The following is a 22,601-nucleotide window of genomic DNA, read 5'->3' as shown; positions in this document are numbered from 1 at the left end:
TTTCCCTCCTTTTCTTCATTTCTTAATGTTCCCCCACAATGACATTCTTCCTGGTGCAGTCTCCAACCACCTGGGATTAGTTCACTGAACAGCATGGCCAGAAATTTGTGTGTTCAAAGCTCTTGCAAACAATGTTCACCTAAAATGGATCATCATCACCTTTTGGAAGTAAAATGTGGTCACTACTTTCTATTGCTGGGCTAACCTTTCTTTATAATTAAAGTAGCAATTTGGGTTCAGAATACCTCCCGTGAAACAATTTTAAAGTGAGATACACTTAAGATTCTGATGATACTGACTTCCTCTGAACCTAAAGAGACTAAAAACTGCAGACATAATTATTTTAGTATTTCTATGACATTTTAAAAAGAATATCATGATAACTAAAAGTTTTAAAGGTTTATATTGTTTTTCTCGAATAGTAAATAACACAAAAATTAGAATAATAATTTTAATACAGTGAGCAATTTGATTAACATTTAATCATCTGGAAAATAATAGCAACTGGAGCTGAGAAACCAAATCCCTTAACACCAGCTTTCATTTCAAATGATCTCCAGGTGGCTGCTAGCCAATTTGCCACATGAAAAAAATCCTGACACTATTGGAAAACAGACTCCAACTATTTAAAAAAAAAAAGAAAGAAAGAAAGAAAGAAAAGAACAATCAGTAGAGAACAGACAATGTTGTGCTAAAAGGCTATGTTATGTTGCCAAAAAAATTCAATCTGTGCACAAAATACCTCTTCCCATGTCTTTTGATCTGATGTAGCACTTGTCCAAATGGATGGGCTCCCTAAAGGGAAAACCCGTTTCAAACATTGAGGAGCTCTAACAAATGCGAAGCACTCAACCTGGGGCTTAAATATCCCAAATGGTCTCTTGCTGGTAACATGAGAACAAAATCAGTGTTTTACTCAGAAAACAGCTTTCCTGGCTTTTATCTTCTGTTCCATTTGTGAATTGATATGAAGATCAGAGTCATTGACTTGAATGTGACTTAGAATCTTGATACAAACAATGAGACATTAAACACTTTCTAGCCCTCTAAAATTTGTATTCAGACTCTTCTTTTTTCAGGGTATAATCACAGTCCCATCAGTATTCGAGGGATTTGTGCACACAGACTGCCTCTGTCAAAATTGTAGCAAGTGAATGCATTCCAGTATAGCTTGGAATTTTCTAAGGCAAATTATTGCCTCAGAAAAAGACTGTAACTTGGTATTTTGACATACGTTATTTTATAGGGAGTACAATTTGTTTAATCTTTTGGTTTTGACTTCATCACTTAAAGATTTGGAAAATAAAGTTAAACTTAAAAAAAAAGAAAACAAAAGAAAGAGCAAGCATGGAAATAATGATCGAAAGTCACAAAGAAAGGAAGGCAAAAACCTAAATCACCATCATACTATGGCCAGGCAAGAGGAGTGAAGACTGCTGGAGGTGCAAAGTCTTTAGGCTTTAACTTCTTGTCTTTTCAAACCAATAAATAATGTTGCAGCATTTATTTATTTATTCCCCGAGACTTAACAACATGTATTGCTTTCTTTCATCGCTTTGCCAATTTTCTTCAAAGAAATTTACTATTTCAAGCTCTTCATAAATCCTGTAACCTCTATGAGTTTAGTTTCCTCATGAGTAAAATGGGAATGAATAACAATGCCTAGCTTGTGGAGTTGGTATGAGGGTAGAAATAATATATTAAAATCACCTAATAGTGCCTGGAACATAATGGAAGCCGTCACTATTATCATTTCCCAAAAGCTATATCTGGACATGTAAATTGGAATAAAACGCTGAGTCCATTTTCAGACTAATTCAAACATAGGAACACATTTTCTTGCAGATTCAAAGTAATTGAGGTAAATGTTAGAACATTTATTTGAATTATCAAGATACATAAATTGTTTCAGTTTTCCACTTTACATGTTCAGATATGGCTTTTCTGCATAGCCCTAGAGTAGTCCATCACTGAAAGCCCTCACCACTAAGTTTAACCAGCCTTGATATGTAGTTGCCAATATATTGCCGGACAAGCTCCACTCATTAGTAAGGTTGCCGCTTCAGATATCAAAAAACAAAACTAATCCAAATATGTAGTTCCAACAACTCTCCCCCATATAACTTAAATTGGTAAAATTGAAACTTGCCTGAATGGAGAGTAACAGAATAATGGGTCATTTTCAGAAAATATCCCTGCCTTAAGTCATTATAATATAATCTTTTAGAACATTCTAGGAAAATTTCCAGGGAAGAAAATAAAATCTGCATCAAACTAAAGGCAGAAATGAACTTGCCTACCTAAAATTACCAAAAAAAAAAAAAAAAAAAAAAAAATCTTTCGTTTTTGTCTTTTGACACATTCTTAACAACAGTTGCTCAGGGAAGGGAAATTATAGTTTGAGATTTGAAAGTTACCAACTCTACATTTATACCATAAAAATAATATCAAAGTAGCAGTATGATATTAGAGAGTTTGCAATGAGTCAAAATCAGTTTGTGTTCACATTAGTTACTAATAGGGCACTAAACAACTGTGAAGGTCTCATAATTCTCATCTTTAAAATGAGAGAATCACACTAGACTGGATCTTCTTGTCCCTTGCAGCTATAACATTATTCAATTTCATCATCACGCCTCTATCATGTAATTCACCTTTGGTCCATGACTAATAATCGTAATGCCAATTTAATTTTAGAAGCAGTTATTTTCATTACTAGATTGGGCTATACTGAAACTCCCTGGAATATTTCACAAGACATAAAACAAGTGAGGGGGAAGCTCAGCTACACAAACACTGAGATTAAGAATTAAGACAACTAGAAAAGCTCTTAGAGAAAAAAGAGCTCAAAAGGTAAGGGGTCTGATTGGAGCAGGTCATGCAGAAACCACCAAAAAAAAGAGTATGTCTATTGTTCAGAGGCAAATCAGCTAGACAAGGCATATAAGAGGGAAGCAGATGGTTTTTTTGTCCAGGTGGATTATATTAGTCTCAAAAAGGGGTTTTACTTGGTTTAAACGTGGTTAAAGTAGAATGTGATTTCCAAGTTTTACTCTTGGAAAACTTTTAGAAACCATGAAGTCAGAATTTAGATAACAAGAGAGCAAGTTTGACTTTGAACTACTAAATGAGTCTGAGGACAAGCAAGCAAAGATTGAGTAAGCCAAACATGACTGTTAAATGAGTGATCTAATTAACCTCGTAAGGATCTATTAGAAGAGAAGCTGCCTAAGAGACCAGTTACTAAAGAAAAACAATTCAAATAACAAGATAGTACAGCCATGATTAACCATGGAATTTACTTCAAATTTTTATACTCAAGATCCTCATTCATTGTAAAACCTGACCCATAAAATATGCCTTTTATTTTTACATCTGAGATTCCCATTTCCACTAGCCGATTGTCAGATTCAAGAGAAGGAAAATCAAGACATGGTGTTCAAGGACTGAGTTTCAAAAGAAATACATCCAGCTACCCTGATACCTTAAGCAATGGCACAGAAATAGATCAGAAGTATGGAGGATTCTGCTCAGGGGTTATAAAACTGTAAGCTCTTGAAGGTGAAAGTGGATTTAGAAAGCAACTAATCCATTTCTTTTACTTTACTCATATGCCCAAGTGTCCAACCCCATGCTCTCGAAGATCAGCTCCCTGTGTTATCTTTTTGGAAAGCAGAAAGTCAGTCTCACTCCCTTACCAAATGGTCTCATTAACATCATGCCCTTCTCTGTGCTGCTTCTCACTCTTCCACAGGCCACTGTTTCCCACTGATCCCCACCTGGATTCAGGTGCACACTCCCCTCGAACGGAATATGATGACAGCAAGACAGAGTAAATGACACTTCACTCTCACACTTTGTCCCACAGTTCTCTGCAACACCATCAAATAGACTTTACTGAAAAGTTTGGGTAATTCAAGGGAAAGAGCACAAAGAATGTGAAAAGTTAAATTACGTCACAAATAAAACATTTTCAATAATCAAGAGAGAAACGCAAAACAAGCTTGCTTTAATGCCATCTCTTTTTGGCTAATCAGACATCAGATTTCTCTATTGTATAAAAACCCACCTTCTTTTACCCCCACTTGCCTTTAGGAAAATACTGCTAACTACCCCAAGGATTCTTCTCAACAAGAATCACCTACGTGCCTCCAGCAAGAAAGTCTGTCCCTTAAGACTCATTAATTCTGGAACAATGTCCTGAGGACCTTCAAAGGGTCAACTCATAACATTCAAAGTTTTATACCATAAATCTATATGAGATAGAGCCCTGATGGGCCACCCTTTAAAATCTCCTCACCAGTAAGAGCTGCATGCATAACTATGTATGCTCTCAATTATATCAATCAGGGTAGGTCCTAAAAATGAAAGCCATTGAGATGAATAAGATTACTATCAGAATAGCTGGGGAGTAAAGATAAGAAAGACCACTGCTAGCTTTCAGGAGCCAGAATGCAGGGATCACAGGAAAGCTTCCCGTGAAGGATCTCAGCAGCCCACAGCGTTAAAGTAGGTGATTCTCAAGAAGTGGCCTAGAATGAGACAAAACCAATATCATATCTACCCCTGCTGATACCCACACACCTGTCCACAGTCACCACTAAAGATTAATAGCTTCTCCTTTTCTTCCACGTTCCAAGTATTACACTAATGTGTCTTATTGGCAGAATTTAATCAGAGGCCTACTGAGAAGAGCCTAGAAAAGTAGTTACAGAGATAGCTTAGACAGACTGGGATGATCCTCAGTATCATTCAGTCATAACCTTTGGATACTCACCATCCATACGTATCTGTTTACCGGTATCTAAGTTTTGAAACAACAAAAGTAAAAAACAATAGTATGCTTTCACCTAACTTGGTGAATGTATTCCTTAGACTAATAAAAGCAGGTTCATCCTTTCACCTAAAAGAGAAGACATTTGTCTCTCGAGTCCCACAATTCACTGTATCCAACTCTGTCGATGTTCATTTCTATTCTCAAAGTACCCTTTGTTCTTTAATATTGCAAATATTGAATTATAAGATATTAAGGACTGAATTATGTCCTCCCAAAATTGATGTGTTGAAACCCTACCCCGAGTGTGACTGAATTTGGAGATAGGGCCTTTAAGTAAGTAATTAGGATTAAATGAGGTTAGAGGACTGATGCCCTTATAGGAAGAGGAAGAGACGCCAGGGCTGCACGCACACAGAGAGGAGCACACGTGAGGATGAAGTGAGAAGATACCCATCTGCAAGCCAAGGAGAGAGGCCTCAGGAAAATCCAAGCCTGATGGCCCCTTGCTTTTGGACTCTTAGACTCCAGAACTGAGAGATAAAATCTGTCGTTTGAGCCGCCAGTCTGTGATATTTTGCTATGGCAGCCCTAGTAGACAAAGGGCTAACCACCAGTCACATAACTTATATAAAATAGCAAAAACATAGGGTAGGAAAAATGATTAACATGTTGTTTGGTATATAACCAAACAAAGAAAAAAATATGCATAGTTATCACCATCCTCATTTCTGTAACTGGTCATTTATTTTTTCCACAACTCATTCCATGTGCTTATGTCTGCCACATGTTTTGATTCCTGCATGGTCTGAGCCATTCATGGCCTTGACTTAAATTGCTATTGTCATCCATTAACTTTGACCACTGGTCATGGCAGTACCAAGAGATACCTTTAAAAATCTCCTGAGTTCAGGCTGGGCGCGGTGGCTCACACCTGTAATCCCAGCACTTCGGGAGGCCAAGGCTGGCAGATCACGAGATCAGGAGATAGAGACCATCCTGGCTAACACAGTGAAACCCCGTCTCTACTAAAAGTAAAAAACATTAGCTGGGCCTCACGGCAGGCGCCTGTAATCCCAGCTATTCAGGAGGCTGAGGCAGGAGAATGGCATGAATCCAGGAGGCGGAGTTTGCAGTGAGCTGAGATTGTGCCACTGCACTCCAGCCTAGGCGACAGAGTGAGACTCGGTCTCAAAAAAAAAAAAGTCTCCTGAGTTCTACATGCGTTTTTTATTTTGCAGTGGAAACCCTGTTTCCGTCTGATAACCAGGATCCGTTATCATAGTTAGGAAAGCAACTTTCTTATTTGCTTGTTGGTTCAATGGCCTGAGAAGGCTGAAGTAACCATGTAGCAATCTCAACTGCCAGTTAAATGGAGCCCTTCTTAGTCTCCCAGTGTGATTATTCTCTTTTTAAAAAATAATAGTTTTTTTACCAGCAGAACTAAAACATGCAGAAGGAGAAAGTATAAATTTTGTGAGAGGATTATTTTGGGTAAGAGTGAATAAATCCACCCTGTTTCAATCCCTTGGATCCTGGACTCCAGTATTCTTTCTTTTGAAGAAATAACATCATACTGGTCACTGGCTCACAGCATATATTGCATTGTATATGACAGCTCCTCAAATTCCTAAGTTTTATAATCCAGGGCAGCTTTGTAACTATGGATCTAATAGGCCATTCCACTGTTCTGTCAGGCCATCTGTGTTTTGCAGTGAAGGAATATCAGATAAAACCAGTATCTCCTCCCCCTGACTCCCACATGGATTTAAGCCAATTACCTCTGCTATTTTACTGTACAATGTCTTTCTTGGTCAAAAGCAAGATTCTGTGTGATACCTTGAGGCATTCAATTAGTCGTAGACGATAGTATTAGAAGAAGCATTGAAGGCAAGAAAGGCAGAGTGAGTGCCTTTTCCTGTGAAGACAAATTGCTGCCCCCTCCATGATGGAAGAGATCCAATATGATCAATGCACCACCAGGTGGTTGGCTGGTCCCCAGACAATGGTGTATTATCAGGGGCTCAAAAGTGGACACTATTATTGGTAGATTAGTTACTCAGAGGTGATGACAGACAGTTTAGTCTTGGTAAAGTAAGCCCATAATTTTGAGTCCATATATACCCACCTCCATCCCTGAAGCCATAGCTGCTGTGTTCATTAGTCCATTAAAGCAAGCACAGGAATGAATGACTGACATCCATGGAATAGGTCATCTGGTCTACCTTATTATCAAAAACCTCACTCAAAGGGCTTCCTTTTGGTGATCATTCACATGTGATTTAAATATTTTCTATGTCCCCATTCCAAGAGTCCTATCCACAGAAATCTTCCTAGATTGCTTCTCAGCAACCCATCAATCTTGTGATTTCTAAGTTCCTTCTAAACAAACTGTTAGCTTGCTTCCCTGTGATTACATTAGATACATACCTTTGCTACCTCTCTTTTCAGGCAAGTAAACAAAGTATTCAAAGCTCTGTCCACAGTATTCAGGGCACATTAGTGCTAGAGTAGCTGACCTTTTGCTTGCATTACCATATGATGCAGTAGTATCTATAAATAAGGCTAAATAGTCTTTCTTCCTCTGTCAGTTAGTCATAGGGAATTTCCCATAAGGCTATAGGCATGGGTAAAGAGATGGGCAGATGTGTAGCAAGAGTAGGGTCTGGAGCATCTGAGCCACTGGTTCATGCCACTTAGATGTGTTTTTCAGGACATACTTGTGCCTAGTTGTATATACCCACTTCTACATCATGAGGCATGCTATTGCCCAAGCCAAATTCATGACTTTAGTAGTCACGTAACACATAGTTTATTATGTTCAGGTTATGTCCCATAGTCTTCTTAGGAGAAGAATAATTAGAAGAAACAAGCATGCAAAGGCTTTTCTCAAAGCCTTCCCTCCACTTAATCCTTTTCATTCAGCTGCCTGAAGAGTGACAGGGTGTCAATATGGAAGATCACCTGAGATGCTTTAGGGCAGGGGAACCTGCAAGTGGCATTTAAGACCATATGCAGATTCTATTGACCAGAACTCATCTAACTACCAAAGTGTCTAAGAAATGTAGTTTAGCTTCCTCCTCTTCACCCCTAAATAAATATTTACTATTTCATAATTTCTATGAGTTAGGAATTTAAGAGTATCTTAACTTAAGAGTAGCTTGATTTGGTCTGGCTCAAGGTCTTCCAAGAAGACCTTCTAATCAAGAAGTCAGCCAGGGATTCGGTCTCCTAGGGATGTCTGATCAGGGAGGGTATGTTTTTACGCTAACTCATGTGGTTGTTGGCAGGTTCCATTTCCTCGATGAAGAATGACCACAGACACAGGCACAGCTCTCCCAAAGACAAACAGAAATCATACGTTCTAGACCAGTTGTTCTCAAAATGTGGTCCCTGGAGAGCAGAAACAGCATCATCAGTGGGTAACTAATTCCTGTGCCACATCTTGCAGTTACTACACACAAACCCCTAGGGATAGGCCCCTAGTAATCTATGTTTTCACAGGTTACCATATGATTCAATGCACACCAAATTTGAGAATCACTGGTCTGGGACCAAATCAGGAAACATGAAACTTATCATCTTAGTGGCTTTCCATAATCCCCTTTCCGACTCCCAGAAATAAGAATTGAATCCATCACCCAGTCAAGTGTTTATAGCTTTAGCTACCAAGCTCTAGGGGGAAGCCCTGGTAAATACTCTCAGGCAAGAATCTACATCCTCTTCACTTTCTGTTTAGCTGGAGGAGGAAAGATCACTTTATGCTTCCAGGTACATCATTTACTGTGACAGCCACCAACAATGCAGAAAAGAGTTTAGACTAAATACCTCTAATAAGTGGTATAATTTTAAATCTAAACATTCAATGGGGTAAAGACTGGTCATCTTCAAGTGACAGAGCAATAATCTCAGCTATTCTAAAACTTTGCATTTTGTTGCCTTAATTTAAAAATCAGTCCAATTACCTCTGCAGTTTGTTTCTTTGTAAACGAAGTCACAGCCTCAACTATAATGAATTGGAACGATACTGTATATTTTGAAGGTCAAAATGAAGTTTGTGATTATTAATTTAAATTCATTCTAATTTTCATTTGCTTTTTCATTAGTCATTTCAATAACACAAAATTGACCTTTCATATGGAGAGGCAGTTAAATTTTATAAAGTTATAGTTTTGTATGTTTTCGTTTGGTAGCTAGATATTAGGTTGGTGCAAAATTGATTTCGGTTCTCCCCATTAGTTTTAAAGGATAAAAACCACAATTACTTTTGCACTGATCTAATAGACATATACCATAAGTTTTCATTCAGAGGGTAATATTTTTTGAGTAAGTAATCTACTTACTGGGTGTAAGTTATTATAAGAATTAGGTGTACCATATTTTTATAAATCATTGGTTCTTAGTCATTGATTAGTATGTTAGTAAAACAAGAAACTTGAGATGTTCAAATTACAATCAGGAACGATTCACTAACCCAATAACTCATATCTTGTACATTTAGGAAAGATCATATTTATTGGTTATTTACTGTTGTACAACAAACTATCTCAAAGTTTAGCAGCTTAAAGCAATAGATATTTATTATTTTTTAATGTCTGTGGGTTAGTAATTTAACAGCAGCTAAACTTGGTCTGGCTCAAGGTCTTCCCGGAGGTTGTCGTCATCAAAAAGTCAGCCAGGGATTCAGTCTCCTCTGAATGTCTGATCAGGGTGTGCTTTGACTCATGTGGTTGTCAGCAGGTACCACTTCTTCACTGACGATTGGCCAGAGGTCTGTATTTCTTTTCCCTTGGGTCAATCTAAGGCTGCCTGAGTATTCACAACATGTCAACTGGTTTCTCCCAAAATGAGATATGAGAGACAGAGGGTGCATGAGGGCAGCCAATACAGAAGATAAATGCTGAACTTAAATATTTTATCTCATTAATTTCAATTATTTCCACTCAAATGAAAAGATCATTTCTGTTAAACCTAAACATCTAATCCAAATCTAATTTATTAACAAAGGCCTGTGTATCTCCCTGTATAGAACACACTTAAACTGTAGATCTGTTCCTACAGACTGAGAAAAATGTATTTTCTGAAACTTCCATTTCATATTCTTAAACTATACAAGACTTTAGAGAGGAGAGACCATAATATAGAGACCATTATTTTTTATTATACCCTAATCTTGGAAATGACTTACCCTCACTTCTGCCATATGTTATCAATCACCTATATCAAACCTGGTACATTGTGGAAGGGGTCTCCACAAGGATAGGAACACATTCAGGAGCCATGCTGAAGGCTTTCTACCACAGCACAGCTATCAGATTTGGCAGACTGAAGATTTTTCATACAATAGTAAAATTATTTACCTAAGATGACTATTAGATAATTCTAAAACATAATCCATTTTTTACCTGGGTATATTCTGGAAATATATTATTTTCTGAAAAGTTTTGTGGGAATAAAATACTGGTCAATTCTGTTTTCCCACATCTATCTTCTCTAGGTTGTGAATTCATCAGGGGAGGTACTGTGTCTTGTTCATGTTTGTACTTCCAGCCCCTCGAACAGCAGCCAAGATATTCATGCTTAGTAAATATGTATTACTTTAAATGGATTTGTCTTATATTTTAATTCTCAAAGTATTTTGTTTTTTCTCATATTAAAAAATTAAGGTATTTTATATATGTATATAATAAAATATACAGAACTTAAGTGTTCATTTTGATAGGTTTTAACAATCGTATATGGCTATGTCACCCCAAACCAAAGAACATTTTCATCACCTTTGAAAATTCTCATGTGCCTCTTTCCAGTCATTTCCTTCCTTCTCCTTCACCCTCAAGCAATAACTTTCTGCTTTCTATCACCCTAGATTGGTTTTACCTCTTCTTGAACTTCATGTAAGTGGAATAACATTATGCCAAAAACCTCATGCTTATGTATCTGACCTTTCTTGTTTAACACAGTGTTTTTGAGAAACATGTCGTTGTTGCATGTATCAGTAGTTCATTTCTTTTTACTGCTGTATAATATTCTAATGTATGTATGTATATGCCTCAATTTGTTTATTCATTCTTCTCTTACAGAACATTTAGATTGATTCCATTTTGGGCTACTATGAATAAAGTTGCTGGGAATAGTCTTTTACAAATTTTTTGTGGACATATGATTCTATTTCTCTTGGGTAAATACTAAAGAATAAGATTGCTGGATGCCACTGTTTATCATTAATCAAAGGGCGTCTTTGTCTTCTATTGTCTATTTATGAATTTAAGAGCTAATTTTAAAAAGATTTGCTTGTGCCTAACTCCCGAAGAGAATGGAAGCAAAGCAAGATGGAAAGACTGGTTTTTACACTAAATTTCTGGAGGGACCAAGAGCAATAGGCAACATCCCATTGTGCGAGGTTTGTGTATAAGGTTGTGGAACAAATTCTCCGCACTAGCAGAGAGGCACCGCTGCAACATGGACTGGGAGATGTGTGGGAGCGGTTCACTGAGAGAAAGCAATGACAGAACAAACTATGGCAGCACAGACAGAAGTGGGCTTGCCCTCCATTCTCCTTGGGAATTAGCCATGAGTCAGTGGACTGCTCTTCATATTCATTTTGCCTAACTCCCATTTTCAGGACTTTTGACAAAATGTCTCCTTCTTGTTATCCACATACCTCTTAAAGGTTCATAATCAGTACACTTCACTTATTCATCTATTTAACAAATACTTATTTAACATTTACTATTTACTAGAAGCTAGGAAAGACAAAGCAGACAAAAATCCCTACCCTTGTATAGCTAAGTATATTTGCACCTATATAATCAAAATGCATATTTCATTTTTATTGTGATTTTACCAAATGGATTAGAATCTTGACATACCTAAATACATTGTAATATTGGATATATTGCTTGTTATCACATCTCTTAAACAGGTACTCATTGCATGTTTGCTGAATTTTAAAAATGCCTCAAAGTTTGACATGAATGAAAAAATGTCTCAAAGTTTAAAAAATGCAATAGCGATTATTATGTAATAAAGAGTTAGTAGGTGAGTATATAAATTAGGATTTTCCATGAGACAACTCAGTAATATATTCAGGAATTCTGTACCAAATCCTTTTTGGAGGTAGGTGGACCATACTAACAATTTTGTCACATAGTACCCAGTGTCAGTCTCAGTTAAAGATGAAGTTTATTTTTCCAAGGAAGGTTAAGTCATTTTCAGAATAAAACTAAAAAAAACTTTCAACTTAATATTGTCAGACATTTATCAACAACTTAATAACCACCAAACCAATACAAGGCTTGTGGTTAAAGTTTTAGCATAAATAAATTTCAAGATGTAAAGGGAAAATAGCATTTTATGAAATACATCTAATTTTTAAAAATCACTTCTGAAAATCCCCTAAGAAAGCTGCAAACTCAGGACTTGCAAGGTTGTGCTGCTTTCAGAATGAATGGGATCAAAGGTTTTAAAGAACATAGGAAATACTTTCAGACAGGAAGACACCACGTCAGGAGGCTATCACCAGCGACCAGTAGATGTTAGAGGATAAATCATCATCGCTAAACTAAGCTGCTTACACACAAATCTATTTCACTTTTTTCTGATGATAATAGCAACACTTGTCCATTATATATTTAAAAAACTAAGCACACAAAGTTATAAAGAAAAAAATTAAAATCACCAGACACAATCACTGATAAATGGTGAATTTTCTTCTGATCTATTTTCCCTGCATTATGTTTTAGCTAGTGGTGCTGTTTTGCATTTTAAAATTGTGTACAGCTTTTCATATCGAATACTGCAACATAAGCTTTTCCCCTAGAACTGCAAATACTTCACTATACATCCTCTTAATGGCTTCATATTTCACCTAACTCTTTCTCTATTTTGACTATTGACATTGTTTTTATTTTTCAATATTTTAAACTATTACTACATTAAAGGTTTCTGGAATTTGGGGAATTGGTTGGTTGTGTTGGTTTTTAGAAGCATGGTGGGGAATTTATTATTTTTCACTTTAGATTTATCCTCAGAAGTGAACTTAAATGATGTGAATGTTTTAAGGCATTATTATATATTGCCAAACTATACAACATCATAAATCTAATACATGAAGAGATAACCCACACCCTACCCCATGTATATATTTCTGAAAACCAATTTCACCTAATGAACCATAGTGATATGATGCCAAGATTTGATATAGATTCAGGATTTATATAGCCAATTTTAAATACATAATCTGGCCCCACTAAACTCTGCAATAATTTTTATAGATATATCAACATTCTCTAAATGGCAGTCAGTGTCCTTTTTCTGGTTCTCCGAGAACATCGCATTTTTTAATATTTGATTTTATTTGATGCAAAAACCCTGCAATGGGCAAGAGATAAATGCTGAACTTAAATATTTTATCTCATTAATTTCAATTGTTTCCACTCAAATGAAAAGATTGCTTCTGTTAAATCTAAACTAATCCAATCCAAATCTAATTTATTAACAAAGGCCCATGTATCTCCCTGTGCAGGACATAGTTAAACTACAGACCTGTTTCTACAGATTGAGAAAAATGTATTGCTGAAACTTGCATTTCGTATCTTAAACTACACAAGACTTTAGACAGGAGAGATCATAAGAGGGGCTCAGCAGGTATGAGGAAGGAAAGTTAATGACAAAATAAGATGGATGAACACACACAGACAGACACCTAGACCAAAATCTTAAGTCATTTTTTCTGCCCTAATTCTAACAAGTCGAGGCAACGGAAAGCACTTTTTTGGGTCTTGTTTCTTAGGACTTCCTGATAGGTTTAATGCCTGGTCTTCAAGGAATCTTCAACAACTACAAGACTCATTTAGAATATGTGGTAAAGGACTAAAATGTTCAGAATCAAATCCAAGAACCTTTATTGATGAACTTTCAATACTGAAATGAAATGTTGGTTTCAAAATATGATTAGAGGTAAAAATGACAACAAATTATCTGTCTAGTTATGGATGACTAATAATGAAACAGTTAAGGAAATTGGAAGTGAAAACACCATTGTATGACTTCGGGCAGATAAGAAAGATAGCTACACATGTGTGTTCCTATGCAGCTCTTTTCATTCAAGTGCCAAATGGATCCTTTGTAAGGAACCATTCCCCATTACAGTATGTCAAGGGCAGAACTACAAAACCAGAACTAATGTGGTTATACCTAATTCTCTCTTGCTCTACAATTTACAGGTAATTGCCTGGTGTTTCATTTTTTTAAATTCAGCAGACATATATGAGCACCAGTTCTGAGCTAAGCACACTACTGAGTACTGAGGATACAAACAGGGGTAAAATGTAGTTTTCTTCCCTCAAGTGTCATGTTTTATCTAGCACAGTTTTAGAGCAGAAAATAAAAGCTGCACTATGACCAATTGGGTACAGTCATATATATTTTAGTAAATACTCATTTTATCTTTTGTACAGACATAAATAATTCAAGTCAATTCATAGAGATATTATTTCATTTAATGTCACAAAAATCCCTGTGTGGTGGGCATTAGTATTATTCCCAATCAGTAGATGTACAAATATAAGCTCAGAGTCATGTGTCAAGTACCAAGAAGAGCCAAGATTCTAGACAAAGCTCCCTCGTGACAGTAACCACAGGGTCAGAGATTCCAATAATTAAGATGCCACCCATCTGATATTGCAGTCATTAGAGTTGAAGATAGCTTGATAAATAATAAAATTAGATAGCCTTGATTACTGAGGCATATAAAAATATCTCTTCAGATGATATGTTAAATCATAAAATATGATAGTTTTTATATATATATAAATCATATGATTTATATATATAAATCAAAAATATAGTATTTTTAAACATATGATATATATCATGTTTAAACATGATATTTATCATAAACATATGATATATAATATAAAATATGATGTATAATATATAAAAATATGTAAATATATAATGTAATATATAATACCATAAAAATATGATATGAAATATACAATATTATATTATATAAAATATTATATGATATGAAATATTTAAAATATATTTTTAATATGATACTTTTATATCATGCCCACAGAGCACCTCCCAATTATCCACTGTCAGTTGAAGACTTTATTCCCATAGTTGGCCCCCTATTTCCTAAATAATACACCCCCCTTTTCTATTGCTGTCTTTTTTCCTCCTATTCACAATGAAAGTTGTTTTCTTCCTTACTTCTGATTCACCTTTGATATGGTTTGGCTGTGTCCCCATCCAAATCTCATCTTGAATTATAATTCCTACAATTCCCACTTGTCATGGGAAGAACCCAGTGCAAGGTGGTTGAATTATGGGGTGGGTCTTTTTTGCACTGTTCTCATGATAATGAATGAGTCTCAAGATCTGATAGTTTTAAAAATGGGAGTTTCCTTGCATAAGCACTCTCTTTGCCTCCTGCCATCCATGTAAGATGTGACTTGCTCCTCCTTGCCTTCCACCATGTTTACGAAGCCTCCCCAGCCATGTGGAACTGTAAGTCCATTAAACCTCTTTCTTTCGTAAATTGCCCAGTCTCGGGTGTGTCTTTATCAGCGGCATGAAAACAGGTTAATACAACTTTCAACCATTTTCTAATTTGTTTCATTCCAAGCAGTACAATTCACTTGCTCTTATCAAGAACCAATGTACACTTCTGAATCATCTTATCTCTGCTCAGTTTCATTCAACAGGGCCATTCATGACTTTCTTGACTTCCATTTTTGTTTTTCTTCCCTAGAGCTCTCCCTAGGCTCATGATATCCAAGTGCCCTTCTCCATTTCCTTTGAGGGCCTCACAATTAAATGTTAGAATCACGCCTTTCTTGGCCCTGAGCCTTGTACTTTTCTCAGCAATCTCATTAACATCAGTAGCTTTATATAGCCCGTCTTTATGTTAATGACTACCAAATTTCTATCTCCCAACGGCTTCTCATATGAGTGCTAGATTATATAACCAGTTGTGTACTTGACATTCCCACTTGGCTATCAAATGAGAGTCTTGATTCTTACTAACATCTTCCCAAAAATATATTTCTCTCCTAACCGTCCCATTTCAGAAAATTATTCCATAATCTCATTCAGTTGCTAGATAAAAACCTACAAGCCGTTCTTGATTCCTTATATTTCCCACTTTTTTTCATTCAACCAATCATTAAATGTTCTCAATTATACCTCCAAAATAAAGTTTGAATTTGTCCACTCGTCTTTATTTTCATTCCTACCATTCTTGTCTAAAACACTATATATCTCATATACATTCTTACTATAGCTTTGTATCTGATCTTCTTGCTCTAGTTCAGCCTGATCCTCCCCTAATAATCCATTGATTAATTCAATAATAAATATTTACTATGAGCACACTATGTGCTAGAGACTTTTCCATCTGCTGGGAATGTGAAAACAACAAAAATCCTAATCATTATAGAACTTCCATTCTAGTTGGAACAGCAGACAATAAATAATAAGTAAATATATACAGCATTTGAGATGGTGACAAATACTAAGGAGAAACGTCAAGCAAATGAGAGATGAAAAATGTCAGATGAGAGTAGCTTGTAATGTAAATAGAGTGGTTGGGTTCATTCTTGATATAGCTAAGAGGGTTATAATTTTTTAATACAAATAAGTTCATGTAACTATGTACCTTAAAAATCTCCTAACAAGTCACATTAAAGACAATAAAATTCAAATTCCTCACTTTGGTTTAGAAAATTTTCATACTCTGTCTCCTGTCTACCTTTTCAACCTCTCCCTCATCACTAGATGGCAAATGGCAACTTCTCAGCAATCCCAATTTTTGTGCCTCAACACCTTTGCACGAGGTGCACCTTTGCACCTTTCCTCTACCTGGAGCACCCTCTCTTAGCTCTGCTCTTAGCAGGCTCCTTCTTGTCCTTTAGATCTTTGCTTAGATAGCACATCCCCGGAGATGCCTTTTTGGGCATCTGATCTTAAATTACAAAACCATCTTCTAAGCCTTGCTTACTTTGTTTAGTTCTTGTATAGCCCTTACCATACTTATTTTGAATACATATTTTTGTACTATTTTATTACCTATCTTTTTCAACTGGAATGTATGCTGCATGAGGGCAGACCCTCATGCTTTCTTTATTCACTGCTTCTTCCCCAACTTAGAATTATGCCTGGCACAAAAAAAGCACTCTGTAAGCACTCGTTCATTGATTGGTTGAAGGAATGAATTTAGATTCCAATTCTAACTGTTATTGTTAAGCCAAATTTATTGAACACCCATTTTGTGCCAGACATTGTCACAATTCTTGACATTTGACTGGCCTCTAGAATGTGGGCTAACTATCCCATCTTATTTAGAATTAGAGAAATGTGAAATTCCAGTGATGAAGGGAATTTAAAAATGATTTTTAAAAATCTAATCTCTCCAGTAAATTTAAGCTAATAGATGTTTAACAATATGTCCAAATCACCTAACTTAACAAGAGTGCAGTAAAAACACTTTCTTTAGCCGAAGACATCTCACTCCTAGTACATTGTCTCTTACAAGACACAAACATTGTAATGAGGATGTAAAAAGGAAAATGTCAGATTCCAGAATATTGTTGTGAGTTTAGAGAACGTCCACACGGAATGTCAAATAATGTCAATGTTAAATAAAAATTATAAATTTTTATATATTCTAAGTAAAATCCATGATAACCACTGTAGGGGATGTAAAACTCTACCTTCAACCTCTTAGGGTTCCTGCTGGGCCCAAGAATAAAACTGACATAAGATAGATAAACAGGAGAAAAGCATATACATTTATTTGTCTAAGTTTTACTCGACTGGTGCACTCAGGAGGAAACGAAGATCCACAGGAGCAGCTAAAGTCAATCACATACACACTGAAATGGAAAAAGAATATTAAATTGTGACACGTGATAAGGCAGAGGGCTTATGCCAGAGTAGTTAACTGGGTAACGAAGTGACCAGGAAGATAAGGGTTAGTCTCATAAGATTTGTCTGTGCAGATTTCTCTCAGCTTCAACTTTCCATCCTTGATTATAGAATGCTATTCTCCTTTGCTTTAAAGAAGGCATCTTTCACATGGGAACTTCATTTACTGCTTTTAAGAAACAGAATAAAGGTCAGAATGATCTTGCAACTGCTGTTTTTGTTGTTTTTTTTTTTTTTAAGTGCTTTTAATTCAGAATAGTCAAGCTGCCAGAGTTAGCATATTTTGGGGTGGTATATTTTTAACTCCTTCACAACTTTCATTTGCAAGTTTTTGCTGTGAATTCCTGAATGGATATATTTAGAGATCAAATTTTTTGTGACGATCAAGTTTTCAACTAGGCTGGGTAAATTAGTGATGCAAGGACAAAACTTTGAAAACCCCAACATTTCACGTTTAGAAGTAACAGACTGACTATTATTATCTCCTTCCTTTACCAAGACCCCAGTAAATGAAGCCATAGGAATAAAAACGGTATAAATACCAATTCACAGAATAGGGCTACGGGAGGAAAGGATAGAGAAAACATTCCAAGAAAATATCTAGAACAAGAGGACTGCACACAGGTATGTAACTGAGGAAGGAGGACAGAAAAAGTATAACCTGAAGCATTCACAGAGGGCACACAGGTGAGGGGAAACCACTTTCTCTGCAGAATCCCAAGAGGCTCACCACTCAGAAATGTCAAGTACTTAGGAAGGCAGAGGTGAGAACTGAGACTGAAAACTGGGAGATAAACTGAAATTTAGTATATGTAAAAGTTGACTTGACATCTGAGGGTCAAAACTCACTAGCTAAGCGTCTTGACCTGAGCAAGGTATCAAATGCTCCTTCCTGAAAAAAAATGAAATGCCTCAGAGACATCTTGGCACATGCAAAATCCCACAGCATAATGATCAGATCCCCATTCAGCCCTCTGAAATAACGCCACCAATGGAAAAATCTAATTCACCTACTACAATGGACTAATACCCATCTTTTATTGTATCATTTAATAATGTTTCTTTTCCTGTGTAGTTTTTGGTTTTTTTTTTTTTTTCTGCAGCTCACAATTACCTTTTATTTCGCTTACATTCCATCGAAACAGACCATCGAAAGTTACCAAACTTTTAAGACAAACTTACAATGCAAAAGACAGAGAAAGAGAGAGATAAGCCAATAAGAAAAAATTTACTCCAGAGGAAAAAGTTACCAAACTTTTAAGGAAAACTTACAATATGAAAGAGAGACAGAGAGATAAGATAGTAGGGAAAAAATTGCTCCAGAGGAAAAATGGAGCTAATTCAGAGAACAGGCATGAACAAAATCAATATATAATTCTAAAAAGTACTAATTAGTATCTCCAGACAGATAAGAGAAGACAATTATAAATATAAATAACATGAAAAATGTATATCATTTCTCAGAAATAAAAAAATACAATCACCCAAATTATAAATTCATCAATAAGGTAACAATAAAGTTTTATTTAAGAAAGAAATCTCCCTAAAATCAAACAATAAGCAAATGAGATATAAGATAGAATCTTTTCTGAAGAGCGATAGAGAGGATTAATCCAGAAAGAATAATATCCAATGAAAAGAATTTCAGGGAGAAAAGATTGGGAAAAAAAATGAGAGAAAGTTATTACAGAAACAATATTTAGAACTGAAGGACCTATCAAGGACCCTGCAAAATGACTGAAAATAGAGCCAAACCCAGACAAATTTAAGTGAAATATTAGAACACCAAGTATAAAGAGAGGATATAAAGGAATCCAGAGGAAAAACAGACCATCAACAAAGAAGCAGCAAGGAAATTATAGCAGCGTTTTCAACAGCAATGCCGAATGCTAGAAAGCTATTGTTTTGAAGCAATGCCTTCAAAGTTTTAAGGAAAAATGGTTTGTAGTTAGACCCCTACACCTATCCAAACTATTGGTTAGATGAAAGAGCAGAATGGAGATACTTTAAAACTCAAACAATGTACCTCCCCATCACCTTTTCATAGGAAGTTACTTAAAATGTGACTTCTGCAAAAGGATAAAGTAAACCAAGAAAGAAGACAAGGAAATAGATGATCTAACTCAGAAAAAAAAACAGAGAAGAAAAACCTACATGGCAATCATGAAGCTTACCTAGAGTTCCACGGTAAAGACTGGACAAGGGCAAAAGAGAACTCCAGGATCGTGGTAAAATGTGGTGGAGGTGAAATACCAGAGATAATGAGAATTTGAGAAAACCGAAACTGTGAAAAAAAGAATGTATGCAAAATAAAAGATAATTGTGAGCTGCAGAAAGCACACACACACACAAAGAAACATTATAATACTATATTGTTTTTCAATAGAAATATTTCTATAATCATAGCAATATATTTATACCATTCATCAATTTGACTAAAAGTAGCAGTGAGCAGGATACAGGACTATGTAGTGCTGGCCTATCAGGGAATTAATAGACACTATTTAGATTAATAAAGATATATTTCATTGGCACATTAATAAAATATATGGGAGTAACAGAGTAAATAAGTGAAAACACAAAAAGTATTTTTTCTGGATAATGGATCTAAAATAAGGGAGTGAATAAGCAGAGTCAGTCACTTTTTGCTGTAATTTCGTATGTATTATGCCATCTGCATGTGCTGTATTTTTATTTAAAAAATTACCGTTTTCTCCCAAAAGGCTTTGTATTTTAAACCTTCACTTAATCATGTAAAAAATGAAAAATGATTATTATCCTGCCCTACCCTTTCCCACTTCTTTGTCACCAATTATCACCTGGAGAGCCACCCATCAAGCTCTCAGTTCATGTGGTTTTAGTGGAATTGACTCCACTTTCTTTTATATGCTTTCGTCACTCTAAGAACATTTTTTAAAATAATAGCAATAGAAATTCCAAAGAAAAAAATTTAGGTAAGACAAGAGCTGAGAGAGGTAAAGATAAGCCTAGTGGATCTCCAGTGCAGGCATGAGGAAGTCAGAAACCACATTTCTGAAAAGAACAGTCACATTAAGGACAAAGAATGAGGACAACAACAGAAACTCTGAACTTCATGTGAACGCTGTGGTCCTGGGAAACAGCGACTGTTGAATCTCTCCATGGAAACCACCTTATTGTAAAGAAACATCCTTCCCCACATGACTTATGTAAGACTCATAGATACCCCTTCTTGTCTACGTATGACAGGATCAGACACAGAAGCTCCAAATTCCCATTCCCATTCTTGGCCTCACGAATGATTAGTTGACTGTTTTGTCTCCATTGATTGACTTCTCCGCTTCTTCCAGGCCCTGTTGATCCAGCCTCAGTCTGGGCCAGCATAGAGTCCTTCCCGAAAGTATATTGATCTTGGTGTAAAACATTCTCTTGTCTTGTGACTTTTCACAGCCACTCACTCATCCTATTTCCTCACATCTGGTTCTTGTTATTCCTTGTTTATTCCTCCCTCTAAAAGACAAGGCTTATCTGACCAACCTTTCAGATGCTTGCCGATCTCGTGGCCCAAGCACTCTCCCTATTGCAATAGTGTCTGTTCCTCTGTTGCAAAAGTCTCTTTCCCCTTCTTGCAATAAAGTATCTCCTTACTTAAGTCTAGATTTGTTTTTCTTTGATATTGATTAAAATTCAAAAAGTAAACACAAACATTAGAGATAGGGTAAGGGAAAAATCTAAAAGAAGGGACAGAAAGAAGACAGAATTTCTCCAAGGATTTGGAATCAATTGGCACCCAGGTTGATGTGTAGGGGAGGGAGGGAAGCTTGTGAAGTCGTTGAGATTTCAACCGATGTCAGAAAAAAGCACATCAAGTGTCCAAACAGAACAAAAACCTTCTTGGACTCCTTGATAGAAAGTAGGGCCAGAGATAATGACTCACCCCAGGATGGGAATGGGGAAGGCCAGGCAGTGGTCAAAGGAGGTGCAAGGCCAGGGCCTACTGGAGAGACCACCAGTCTACAAGTGAGTGAGGACAGGTGGCAGTTGGAAGGCTTCGTGCTGAATGTTAAAGCAACACCATTGAAAAAGCCAAAATCCAAACTGTCAGCCCTGTTGATCAAAATAACTGTCAATTCCCTCCTTCCAGTCAGGCATCACAACCACAACCTTAATGAGAGCCTCAACATGTGTGGAATCTGAAGGTGTACAGGAGTCATAAGGAAGAACATCGTTTAGGCTGCAATCCTTCTGATCTTACTACTCAGTAAAAGTGGTGAAGCCTTAGGCATAGAAAACTAAGCTTTTCCTAGTGCTCATTAAATATTGTTAGGGCAACTCTGCAGGGGAGTTTCTGATCCTTTGCCCTGAAGCACTAACTCAAGAAAGAGGGAGGAGCAGGGGCCTTTTAATTACTTGCATTTGCAACCATCAAAGTAAATTCATGATTGTATCCTTAGCAGAACATTGCAGTAGAATCTTTGTTTTCAGATCTGGTGAATTAGCCTAGAGCAGGATTCTCAACCAGTAAGTAGGGAGGGATGCTATCTTGGTATTATGCAGAAATAGAGTGCTTGATTTCATAATATAGCTAACAATTTACAATGAAATGCAGCTATTTCATGCCCTTATGTCCTCTATGTCATTTTATGTCCTTAAAGTGTATTATAAATGATGAATGTTAAAAAAAAAAAATCTGTTCATTATAGGTTATTTATGTTTTAAAAATTTAGAAACAACCAATTTGGGATTGGTTTAAAAATTTATAGTATATCCATAAAATACAGAAGATACTTACATATTAACATGGAAGGATAGCTGCAATATGTTGTCGAGAATAAAAAAGCAAGTTACAGGATATCACACATACACACACAGAGATATATTCCAAAAGAAGAGATACTAAACCATTAATTTTAGC

Source organism: Rhinopithecus roxellana, chromosome 1 (genome assembly GCF_007565055.1).
Source record: "Rhinopithecus roxellana isolate Shanxi Qingling chromosome 1, ASM756505v1, whole genome shotgun sequence".
In the NCBI taxonomy this organism is placed as follows: Eukaryota; Metazoa; Chordata; class Mammalia; order Primates; family Cercopithecidae; genus Rhinopithecus; species Rhinopithecus roxellana.
Note: the sequence above shows the minus strand (reverse complement) of the source record.